At 38.1% G+C, this 13585-nt stretch overlaps 1 pseudogene; it reads right to left on the bottom strand.

Moving 5' to 3' along the window:
• Positions 1-576: 576 nt before the first annotated feature.
• On the bottom strand, positions 577-703 carry LOC129733482 (U4 spliceosomal RNA; annotated as a pseudogene).
• Positions 704-13585: the final 12882 nt, after the last annotated feature.

Genomic DNA, 13585 nt, shown 5'->3' with positions numbered 1-13585 from the left:
ACGACAAATGTAGACAGTGAAAAACGATAATGGATCAGGTGATGTGCGTAGTTCAAGTTCTCAAGACGTATCGTAAGAATGTCGGACGACAGCCCGGAGAAATTAGTTCTGGAAAATGACCCGACTGGAATTAGGCGACGAGGCGCATAGCGAACGAGGTGACTCGATCAAGTGCAAGGCGACCTACAGGGCCTTCGCAGACTACCAGGCTGCTGCCATGGATCGAATTAAATAAACAAGACTTCTTTGAACTGTAAGGAACAGTAAGGGTTGAAGCTAACTAGTAAGTAAGCCGGTGCTTTGAAAATATATTTGGGACCATATTTTGTCATATTCACGTGTTATAATTCGTATTTGGATGCATGGACTTTTGCTTATTTTCATATTAAAAGTTAAATGCGTCAACTAGTAGAAATAACTGCGAATACTTGAATATATGAACATATGTAAATAAGGGCGCTAATATGATTATGCCCGGTATGATCACATTATTGTACTAATTCTCAACCCCAGACAAAGCGGGATAGTTTTTATTTTTCAATACAATGGCCCATCCATCGAGATCGGTTTACGGTACTTATCGGTAAATTACTAGTGATTTTGCAGGCCCTATCATGATTGTGCTCAATATGACTATTTCAACTAGCAATAATCGCACCTCGGTTGTACCTCATTGGTTACGATATCGCCACTGCGCAAAGCTGAATATGACTATTTCGATACATTTTATTTTTATTGAATTTATAGCCAGCCAACGAACACGATATTATTCAAAACGTATGGATATTAGCCAAATTGCACATCGGTTTGTCAACTGACCTTTTGTTAATAATTGAAAAACAACGGCTACTACGTGACAAATACTTGGCAGGTCGAATTTTCCTGCAGATTTCTCAGTTTTAACTCAACGGCAAGGTTCCAGCATATATGAAGGTTGATATACACGATAAAAACGTTGACATGGACAGTCAAAACATTTTGTACCGACAAAAAACTTTGAAATGCGTTTTTCTCGAGTTGATGTCTATGGCATATTAGCCAATTTTTGAATTATGGGCAGCAAAGAACTCCTGAGCTGCTCCAGCTAATTCAACATTGGTGAACACGCAATGTAAATGTCTAGAACAATATTTAGATTAACGAAACATATAGGGTAGTTGCTCCATTATTCATCTCAACAGCTTGGTGCACCTATATTCATCTTATATCTCTCATTTGTCCAAATTACCGTCAAATTTGTACAAATTTTTGAGAGTAAATCTATTTGCTTCTCGATTTTCTCAAGAGGCTGAAAATTTTACGTTGAAAATATGGTAAAATTTGACGATAAATTGATCAAAAAGGCGCATTGAGATTAATATAGATACTGAGATGAATATAGGAGCGATTACCCTAAATCTTTCGAATTTTCTGGGAGTACTTTGTTCGTTAGTGAATTCTTTCCGAACTCACGGAACAATTAACAGTCAACAGTCAGTTTCGATCGGAACACCTCCCGCGCTGGCTGCGAGTCAAAACTTTAAACGGTTGACAATTGAAAGTGAAACAGAATCAGAACACATTTCATTACAAGTGTCTTTCATGCACGCCGCGATCAGCAACTATCAGAGTAAATCTGTCAATATATTTCAACCTGAAGTTCCACATGAGCAAGACTCACTCATCAGTTTAGTATGCAGGTAAAATTACACTCTGAAAAAAATGCACGTAAAATTTACGTGGAAAAGTGGCTGATTCTCATCCACCTTCTTTTCACGTAGCTTTTGCCGATTTCTCGAAAGCCGACTATGTGTCAGTGTGTTAGTGTCAACTTCAGTGGCAATCATCTACGTGTTGGTCAGGTAATTGTAACCTGCTTTTCACGTACCTTTTCACGTGACATTTAGGTGAAACCATAACGCTTGAACTTTACGTGATTTTCGAGTACTTTCTACGTGATATTTCGGTGGAATCTACGTGAATTTCACGCAAATAAAATATACAGCGTATATTAGAAATGTAATTTATTTTCAAAATTGGGTTGTTTAGCTGTATCAGTTTGTTATATCATCTGGAAGATCTGCATTTTCTAAGTGAAACGTGATTTAAATACTACAAGGTATACAGCCCTAGGGGTTGTATGAAATGGTGACGTAGGACTAAATATATAATATATGCTAAACTAAATATTATTATATGCTGCGCTAAACTGTTCATAGGTAACACTACCGTTTATTTTTGATAGTCGTTATTTAAAAACTAACGATGCATGAATATATGAAAATTTTACACTAGTAGTAGTTGCGAAAACTCTCATAACTCTTATCTTTAAGCATATATAGTTCTGAAAAGAACCGATTCCATAATATTCAGTTAGAAATTCGTGCTACAAAACGCTGATAATCGCACCATGAATATTTTGTTGGCCGCGCATAAAATTTGCTCTCCGCTGTGCCCTCCAGTAGCTGTGCCAGCAAAATATCCTGCAGCGAACGATGGTAACTGTTGCTGCCGTATGCAAAATAAAGGTGTAACATGTTCCGCAGTGCCTGGAAGTTGACTCGTATGCAGCTCTCGTTTCTCAATGTCGCGTACCTTTAACAGCTGCACTGCTCTCGCTTATGTGTAACAAACTAAACTGAAGCTGAATTTTCTACACGCAGTCTTTTGTATCGAGTTCAGAGCAGATTTTTGCAATTAAGGCGTGGTTACGTAGCTTCGAGAAAGAGGAACAAAACAAAACACTTTCGATACTACTGAGTGATTTTCATAAGCATCAAAAGAAAGTTTTTGCTTTCCCGATGTGCAAACCACTCTGGTTCTTAGATTAACTAATTTTCGTTACTAATATTTAACCGATAACGGTGTTCGAGTGAACACAAACAAACAATTAAACGGGAAAATCACTCAATTTACCAGTGTAAATTCTTGAAATGAGGGTTATATCTTGTTGTGATAAACTCTTCATAGGCCACATTACCGTATATCTCTGGTGCGCCTTGGTCGTTATTGTAAAAATGATTATTTAGAAATAGATGAACATTTCACACTAGTAGTAGTTGTGAAAATTCTCATAACTCTTATCTTCATCATCTTATATTTCTGAAAAGAACCGATTTCATAATCTTCAGCTCGAAATGTTGCTACAGAATGCTGATGATCACACCACCACCGGTAGCATCGATTATTTTGTTGGCCGCGTATAAAATTTGCTCTCCGCTGTGCCCTCCAGCAGCTGTGCCAGCAAAATATCCTGCAGCGTATAATGGTTATTGTTGCTGCCGTGTGCAGAATAAAGGTAACATGCTCCGCGGTGCCTGGAAGTTGACTCGTATGCAGCTCTCGTTTCTCAATGTCGCGAAACTTTAACAGCTGCACCGCACTCGCTACTGTGGAACAAACTAAACCGAAGCTGAATTTTCCACACGCAGTCTTTTGTATCGAGTTCAGCGTAGATTTTTGCCATTAAGGCGTGGCCACGCAGCTTAGACAAAGACAAATAAACCAAAACACTTTGTTGAGTCAAAATATGTAGGCAATGGAATTTATTTCGTCCATGTTATTGTTATCTGTGCTTGGGAAGCAAGCCAAGAACAAGGGAAATGTATGGGAAAGCTCGACCTTGGAACTTTTCACCTTTTTCCACCATTAAGCAGTAAAGCAACAATGTTGAACATAATATCAAAAAATTGTTACACATTTTATCTATCCACCGACATATAAATGACTAAGCATGAGCATGAGCATGATTGAGCATGATTGACCGCCCGCGGTTGCTACTCCGTTATTGCCAGATCAGCTGTAATTACACAGAGAACCAATGGATGATGCTTGGGATTAACATTCATCCTCAATGTGTAAAAACTGGTGACCTTAATCTTTATATTAGGCAATACCAGCGCCGGCCGCATCCGAATGCAGGTCAAAGAAGGAGTGTGTATAGGAATATGTTGACGTGATACTCGCTTTATTGGAAGCCGAGAACACCTCTGCACTTCCACGAGAAATCACTGGGATGTTGGAGAAAAGGGTAAGGTTTGCAGCAGATTTCGTTTTGGTAAACGATGCGCTGAGTTCTAATACCAGGTTCATAATACCAAATATCGCGCGTACGAGTTCATTATATCTTTTACGGAAATCATAACGCGATCCGAATTCATTCCGGTTGATGATGTAACACCGCAAAAATAAAGCGCACGCAAGGATACCGGACCTATAACCGAATCAAGACAGACTCAAATATTCGAAAATCTGTTTATGAAGTCATTATGCAACTACCGAAACGTATCTCTCATTGATTTATCTCAGCTGACTACACAATGTTACGAAGCAACCAGATATGCATTAACCAAAAACAAAAGTAAATATATAGGCCCTCAACACATACTGCAAGCGGTCAGTAAGAGAACTTCAAAAACGGCCTATTTGCTTGGCCATTGCCATTTGAAACGAACGAAAAACGAAAGAAAAAGAAAAAAAGGATGTGTGCGTTGACAGACGAGTCGCGTATAATCCTGATATAAATTGCAAATAATTGCGATATTTGGTGGCGATTAATTACGATGTTTTGTCGCGATTAATTATTTACGATATTTATCGAACGAACGGAACCTACTCCGAATTACTGCGTGCTGGAATAGAACCTACGGGTGGACAGTCTGCGAATAAATGGTTTGGTACACCTCGGAAGTCACAAAACACCGAAAATCCATAGTTGAGCAAAGCTCACCTGGGCCGAAAACACGTTTACCCCGGAAAGTTATGCGCGACCGCTCTATTCCCTCTTACCGACGCATACGCGGAGACACGGTATTTCGCGTTGATTACCACTTACTTCTTGAATAACGAAGCGAAGATACCTACTGAGTATGAAAAACTGGCAAAGTTTCATGCATTCATAGCTAGAAATTTTCACAAAATGCAAATATGCATATCTAACAAGACCGAGTACTAATTAGATTCAAGAAAATGCCAAAACAATCGCAATCATAATTTATTTGCCATGCTAATCGACAAGATTTCTACTTAATTAAATTAAAAACTGTCTATGTGTTTCAGTATTTACTCAAAAGCTAGAAAAATCATAAAACAAGGGCATAAAACTGCGCAAAATGAAAGCAGAGAAAAAAAAAACAAAAAAAAACATTGGTTCCCTTTTGCCATGCAAATCAAACAAAAACACAGGCGAAACGTCACCAACACTAATACTTATCCTTTAATTCCCGCGTCCTCTCTGAACTATCATGCTAGTGCGAGAACGTGCCGCACGCAAGAGCAACGGTCATCCTGCACTCGCACTTCTCTCGCTTTTCCTTGTTCACATTGCACTTACTCACACACACTTATGACAAGGCAAGGGCTAGCGGGAAACGTGCTCCGCCACCGAAAACGAAATGCAGCTCTCACAAATTAGCCACAAATTGCACGAATCTTTCACGGATTTCAACATTGACGTCACTCTCACCGATAATACGAAACCGCCACATTTCGTATTACCTTTTACTCCACCCTTTGCACTTAAAATATAACGATTACGCGACGGGAAGGCTAAATAAAATACGTCGACATTATTGCACTATCTCCAACCGTACTCGACAACCCTCGGAACACTTCATCGCGATTCAAATCAAACACTCGGAATTCACACCGAAACAACAGCGGCCTTCATTCAATAAACGTAGACACATCACTTTTCCAGATAGAAAATATATAACGAAAAAACGATGAAAAATTCCGACGAGAAACATTTTCACGTCCCTATCCACCGACATATAAATGACTAAGATGCATTAAGTCGTTCGCTTGCTATAACCGTTTGAAATCTGACGCAACGTTTGCCAGTTTTATTTTCATTTTCACAAAGTGTAATCTAGTATAGAAAACAGAGACGTAGTCCTACGTCAATACTACAAGGTATACAGCCCTAGGGTTGTATGAAATGGTGACGTGGGACTAAACACTGTAATTAGGGGATTTTTGTTACAAAATATACAGAGTCTGCAGACAGAATCAATGGGTTTGCTCAGCGACTGTACGTATTTTTATTTCAGCCTCCCCTGGAAATCAATTCTTGAAATATATTCAACAAAACTCGAAAGAATATCGTTTTTATCTGACGACATTATGCCTGTAGTATTTTTTTGTGTTCAAACAACATGTATTTGACAAGGCACAAGCATATCGTGCTTGTTGAAGAAGCACCAAAAATTTATCGTAATGCGTCAAAGTCAGAATTAACTTTATATCCTCAAAAACCAAATCCAATAATGCTTACATTATCATAATGAATGGTTTTGTCTTATTTAACTCTCATTAAATCAAATCTGTAATATAACTAGATCTTACTTTCAAAATAATATGGAAGCCCTTAGACAGGATCATTAATTGGCAAACATAAGAAGATATTTTAAACAAAATTATTAACAAGTTCCAGCAAAAAATCGTAGCAATCAACAATTCCATTTTTGTTTTTTGCTTGACAATTTTTTTCATTTGCCAACAACTACATTCGCTGTATTACGAAAACAGCTAATATACGTTTACTATGGTGAAGCTTAGAATAATGATATATTATCATCTAACAATTTTGAAATGTAAAAAGAGATTCTGAATGAATCTACAAAAAATAACAAACGAAAAATTCGCAAGCATTCGCAGGCTCTTACTCTTCTATAACTGTATATATTCAAGAATTTACTCTTTTGATACTATCCGGTCGCGATTATTTAGTGAATATCGCAGATCAAATTAAATAAATATTCGTTGCAAAAATTAACAATTCTTGTTGAGTCATATCATATTTATTCATAATCATATTTATGAGATAAACTTTCGATCACCATCAACAGCAGCATTGCAGTTTTTCCTCGATTGCTCACGTACGAACAAAACTGTACCACTGCAATACAAATAGTACCGCTGCAGTACGAATAGAAGAGTACCGCTGCAATCATATACGACGAGAAATCTACGGTTCTTTACTCCACTGGTACTGTTGTTTTTACCGGCATGTTTTCTATCGAGACATCAGTTTTTGTTAGGTTTTGAAAGCAGGTTTAGAAATTGTTGAAGAATGGGGATGGTATCAAACTTTTTGGAAAACTTTTACCTTCGAGACATCATATTAGTCTAAGCTCATGGAAGCAAAAACAAATTGACCTATTGGGACGGAGTGATTCTGTCATTTTGTACTTCGATATTGATACAGGGAATATCACAGGGAACGGATGGTGTCCATTCACGTCGTCTGTGCTAGGAATGATCGCATTTAATTGGTTCATTATTCGCGTAAATTTGTTATTGAAACTTTTTATCAATTTTACCGCTTAGCAATGAAATTAGAATGATAACTAGCATATTACAAAATTGTTATACATTTTATCCATCCAACAACATATTGGTTATTGTTATCCATCATGTGGTTGTGCTGTTATTATCGTTTGAAATCTGACGCAACATTTGCCAGTTTCATTTCTAATTTTACAGAATGCATCCCAGTATAGTAAACAAAGACGTAGTCTCACGTCAAAAAAATCTATCGTTGTCCTTCGCTTTTTAAATCACGATTTAAAACTGCTCGAAATCGCTTCAATGGCAGTTCGCCCATATACCAACTGTCATTGTAGCGATTTAGAGCGAATTTTTATTCTTCATTTAAAAATCGAAGGATAATGATGCAAAGTTTTGAAAAATCACGTTTTGCTCCGAAAATTACTCTTTCAAATGATATATATGAATCGGAAATCTGTGAATAGCTAAACAACCCAATTTCAACAAATAGTTACCGTCTTTTTCCATTTGAAAAATGGAAATTTGCTCAATTGGTCGTTTGTAAACACTTCATCCACTTTTTTTTCACACTTCCTCCTTCGTAGCTAGCAATGAAAAAAGGCCGATTCCTCGTTCTGCAAAAGAAACATAAACAACATTTAGTATAATACGCCCTCAAATATTTTCAGGGAGTCATTCGATAAGTCCTCCGGTAAATACAAATTGTGGAGGAGTAGTGTTCTCTTCGTACGTCAAAACACACAAATACCAACTCGCTGAAACTGTCTACATTATAATTTGACTGATTTTACGTGAACTGACAGTGAACCGTACGTGGAATTTAGGTGAGATTACTGATGTCACGTGAAGCGGCAGATTTTCTTGAAGACGTGATTTTTCAAGTAGATTTTACGTGCCAATTTTTTAGAGTGTATATGCTTCTCGCTAGAAAAAAAAGAAAAACCTCTGAGAACAATCTACACAAATCACGCGTTTATATTTCTTTAAGTCGTGATTTAGCGATTAGCGATTAGCGATTATTAGCGGTAAAATCGCTAAATTGTGTTTATATGTTTATCGTTTCGCGTTTGGCGAGCTAACTTTTGAGATTGGAGAGTTGGCGATTAGCGCCGCTAAAACCGCCGCCTTTTATTAGTTCTCTATAATTCGTGTTCCTGAATAAATTTCATACAATCAAATGCATCTGACTCACAATTTGAATGGAGTGTGTGTCAAAATACTTTAGAAAATTTAGAAAATTGCATTTGAATTTAATTTTTTTTTCTACTTGCGGAAGATACTCAGTTCTCTTGGCCCAATACTTACACAGTCTTTTATTTGGATCGGAACCACTCGGAGGTTGATCAACAGGTCATTTGGCATGACAACGTTCTTTACTGGAAAATGACATGCCCATCATTATTTTCTGTTAACCTACCCATAAAAAAAATAAAATATTGCAAATGTGTTTTACTTCCACGACAAAGAAAAACTCTGATTTCGCTCCAGAAGTAAACTTTTAAATTATGGCGCGTACTCAATTCAATTGAATTTGTTTAATAAATTTGATTGAATTCGTTTAGTAAAGAAAATAAGCTATATAATAAATGAATATTTGAATGTGTGTATGTTTTTTTATGAGGGCATATGTGAGTTGAACCGACCGTTCTCACTCAGTTTAATCAAATATAGCTAAAGCAATTTTAGTGTCAAACGCCCATAAGTCACTTGTACTTTCAATTATTAAAAAGTTTCGAAATTAACAACCCATTACCCACTCAGCTGGTCAGTCGATGTATGTTTCAACGTCAGCTTGGTAGAGATTGTTAGCAGAGTTCGGAAAAAGTGACAGAACTGTGTGAAGGCGAATAAGAGCATTCAGAGTACAATGTTTTCACCTTTTTCATTCTATTATAAGTTTCATACTTGGATCGTAGCAATAACCCCTCAATTATCCTGTACATTAAATCAGGTGACCATAGTAACAGAATCAAAGATGTCCTTCCCAAACCAACAAATGTTAAGAAAGGTGTTTAGAAGACGTTGGTTACAATACCACAATCAATTATTAACAATGGACGTTCATATCAGAATCCATTCGAGTTTAGGTAAATAAAAATAAATATTCAAATTCAAATCCTAGAAAAAAACTTATTCGGAGATATCGAAATTACCTTTCAAAAATATTTACGGAGACATAAATTAGCCTTCATTCAAGCCTAAGAAGAAAGAAAATTCATGACTATTTATATTTTTAGTTATTAGTCGTAAGCAATCACCTTATTCTAGTAGATGTATCATAAACGCTATCATAAACGTAGCGAGGATAATCAGCTCATTTTAAGGCATAACATTTTCAACATCAAAAATTGTATAATATTAGACTAGCGCTTTTCCTTCGCACGTTTTCTCAACCTTCGCTCGAAAGGAAGCACTAAATTACCTGTTTCCTTGTCCCGCCGAAAGAGTTGAACGGAAATCGATTCGTTCCCACTGTCATAAATAATCAAATTGTCAACGTGCAAAACTTGGAAGCGGTCCCATGATTAGGTTTCACTATGGTTCGCTCACTCCATTCGTATCCTTTCTCGATTGTAACGAACGAAAATAAGCTAGCAGTCAAAGCGGATGCAGGAACACAACAACAACAAAAAACGGCAACAAAGTCTCATCTTCAATCTATATTCAATAGCATGTCCTCTTAACGATGGTCTGCTATGGATGCATTAGGGAAAGGGAAGGGTTCAATGAACGTGTCCCGAAAATGGTCCTACTGTGCCGCTGGATGATATTAATCAGCCAGCTGAATGCGACATTTCAAAGGTGAGAAGGTTGGCCTAGAGGTGTGTAATGCAGTTCGGTGAATGCAAACAGAACATGATACCGGTGCGTGTGGTGGTATGGATTTTGCCCCGGTAGCAGGCAACCTACCTACAGGTACTAATAGTAAACTTCTACATATAGCCGCTTTTGAGGTGAAACGAGTTGTTTTGAAATTCGGTCGGTCCCTTGCCTTCGCTGTTCGAGGATTTAATGAATTCATTAGGTGTTGGCTTAGACCTGCATTGGATGGAGTGTCTGTTTTGGTTGGAACGTTTGTTTGGAAAACAGGATTAGCTACCTGCTGGCAGTGGGAACAATTTAAGGAGAGGGACTTCGGTAATCGAATAGAGGACTCATGATACGCTTATTGATTTTGCAGTCTATTAAATTTAATATTTTGGTGAATTGTTACTGTAAAGCAAGTGAGTCTTGAACTTGAAAAATTGCGTTTTTGTAGTGATTGAAACGAAAACAACTGAGTTCATAATCGAACTGAAAAAAATTTAAATGTATCGGTAAAAGTTTTTCAAATATTGGTCCGTTTCCACCGAATCGGCTAAGCCCGACAAATTGTGATTGTCTCTTCACGAACCAGAATTTGTGTAATGCAATTGAACAAAAACACAATTTCCATCACCACGCTCTAGCTGGAAGCAGATCCATCAGCCGTTTCCGATAGTGTGTTCACCTCTCCGTAGCCGGTCGCTTTACTGGGAAAATTTTTCCAATTCAATTTATTTTCCTGTGGCGACTCACTGCCGACCCTGCCGGTTTCCCCCTTTTCGATTCAAGTCTTAAACCGTCACCTATTTAGTTTGGCGAAGCATAGCGGCCACATCACCCTCCCTTACCACGCCAGCCGCGGGAAATATACAAAGTAGTGGGCCTTGCAATGGCTGCTGTCGGTGTCCATTCGATCCCTGTAGCACAAATACATAAAGAAACCACCCCTCGCGGCTCGGCAATCCACCCCCGACTCGTTCTCGAATAAATGTCCAACGATGGTGGTGTAGTTGGATATCCATTGTGACCATTAACCAACCGAGAAAAGCGATCGATTTTCCTCCATATCTAACTGCCCGGTTTTCGGGACTGCTTTTCCGTACGTACCTATAGATGGACGTCCTGCTCCGTTCGAAGGTGTGTAAGTGTGTGCGAGTGTGTACATGTACAATATTGGCGAGGGTTTTTCGACCCTTCTCTGGACCGATAACCAGCGGTAGCGTCAAGTCCTTGTCAGCAGTCCCTACTCCTTTTATACAAGTCCGCGGATAGAACCTTCCTTCGTCGCACTCACCCGTTCAGCCATCGCATTTCCGCTCAAAGCCGTAGCGAACGACGCTGCTAGTGTATAGAAGCAAGTCGTTTCTCGGACGCTAGTCGATGGTTTTATAAATTGTATTATACATCCCATACCAACCATAGTCAACCTTACCGTTCGAGAGTGGGTGCGGGGTAGTTTCCCGATTTGACGCTAACCTCGAACGGAGCGAATCGACCGACTGGAAATATATGTAAAATGGGTGATATTCTTGGAAATTCACGATGGTTTATAGGGAACGGTGCTGGCCATCATCGTGGGACGACAGAACGATCGGCCAAATGGACGAGGGTGAGCGAAGGCTGAGTAAACATGATTTTCGCCGAAAACTCGCTGATGGTCGGTCATGTTACAAGGAAAAGCGTTCGGTTGTTGGCTTTCTACGATACTTTGCGTGGAAGGTAGGAAAACGGCGGAAGAAATAGCATTCTCACCCCGTTTGTGATTGGAATTTTACGAAATTCAAATTTTAATGGGGTGCCGGGAAATGTACGCGCTCTGCTGGTCTCTGCAAAACGTTCGGACAATGGTGGATATCGATTTTCTCGCGGGAGCTAGACTAACAGAACTGCTTAGAATGCTTTCAGAGAATTGAGTAAATAGCTGGTAAGTTACTGGCAAATGAATTCTATACTCGATTGGCACCGAGACCTTTATTAGAATTTAAGCCATTTTTTTTGTTACTATACAAATTTTATTATATTAAAAAAATAAAACGGTTTTTACATAAGAAATATACTTTTATGCTCTCTTTAATTTTCACGTAACAAACCAAAACAACAGTGGCATTGCGTGTACCATAGCAATATACGACAAGCTCTCCCGGAGTGTGAATACCGTGTTTTAAAGAAAACACGAGCGCGTACGTATATCTTACACACCTGCTCATTTTTATCCTGTATGAACTGATCTCTGCGGCCAGACAAGATCATCTATTGTGATAACTACTGACAACAAAAACCTAGAAGTTTTTCTACTATTGTCCAAAAAGATACTTATGAAAACTTAATTATTTCTCAAGAAAATACATTCATTATTAATGAAAAAATAATCAATGAATATTTGAGATAAGAAGCTCGGCAGCCGCAAGGTTTTGACAAGTTGGTGGTCATGGATTCGAATCTTAGTAGAATCAACTCACACACAAGCACAGATATAAATATAAGCGTATCGCTTACGTCAATAGTAATAGTGCGGAGTAGAGGAAACATCTGGGCTATACCATAATAGATCAAATGTCTCTGGTCGCAGTGATGTGTTCACAAAGAGAAAAAAATCCAAAAATGCATTCTTTGACTCTACCAATCAACTGTTTGCGGTTCGTTGCACTCCAATTGAGCCGTTGAAAGCAAAAGTGGTACATGTGCCATTTTTACACTTTTTGGGTTTTTTGCATAAATTGATGCATAACGCAATAGGGCACTAGATTATCCAAGAAAAACCGAGATCTGATAACCTAAACCAAAGTTATAGCCAACACTAGTTTTGGTAATTAACATAATCACCATTTCGCTGAGAGCAAGGGTGGTACATGTCCAGTCTGTGCAAGTTAGATGAATTGTAAGTCGAGGATCTTAGGATATAAAACAATCATGCCTTCAGCAAAGTTGGTCAAGTGATTGAGTACATTCAGATGAAGATCTGTCTGCTTTGGAATTTTCTCACTACGTGGCTAGTGTGCCTGTGACTATTTTGTAACAGAAAGCATTTTACCTATTTCAGTATCAACTCGTATGCTGTTACTGTTACCAAATTCATATACACTAGCGCCATTCCTTAACAAACATATCATCATTCTATAGTACTCAATCACTTGGACAACTCTGCTGAAGACATGAATGTTCTATGTCCTAATATTAAAGAGCTATAATGCATCCTTCATGCTCACACTGGACATGTACCACTTTTGCCCTCAACGTTTTCTGGTTGTCATTACTTTTCCCATAGAACAAAAGTGGTACATGTTTTTTCATTGAAGTTTGTGTCAGTTTCTCAACCGAAACTCGTTGTGCTTTCATGTACCGTCTTTTGAAACCTTTCCAGCAATGATTTAGTGCAGTTAGTTGGAAAAAATTGTTGAAAATAATTTACTATTTGAGTGTTTTCGTTTATCGCGTCTCCTGAAAAATTTACTTAATGGCACATGTACCACTTTTGCTCTCAACGACTCCATTATTTTTATGCATCAAGTAA

The sequence above is a fragment of the Wyeomyia smithii genome, chromosome 3 (assembly GCF_029784165.1).
Source record: "Wyeomyia smithii strain HCP4-BCI-WySm-NY-G18 chromosome 3, ASM2978416v1, whole genome shotgun sequence".
NCBI classification, from domain to species: domain Eukaryota; kingdom Metazoa; phylum Arthropoda; class Insecta; order Diptera; family Culicidae; genus Wyeomyia; species Wyeomyia smithii.
This window is presented reverse-complemented; position numbering and strand designations above follow the sequence as displayed.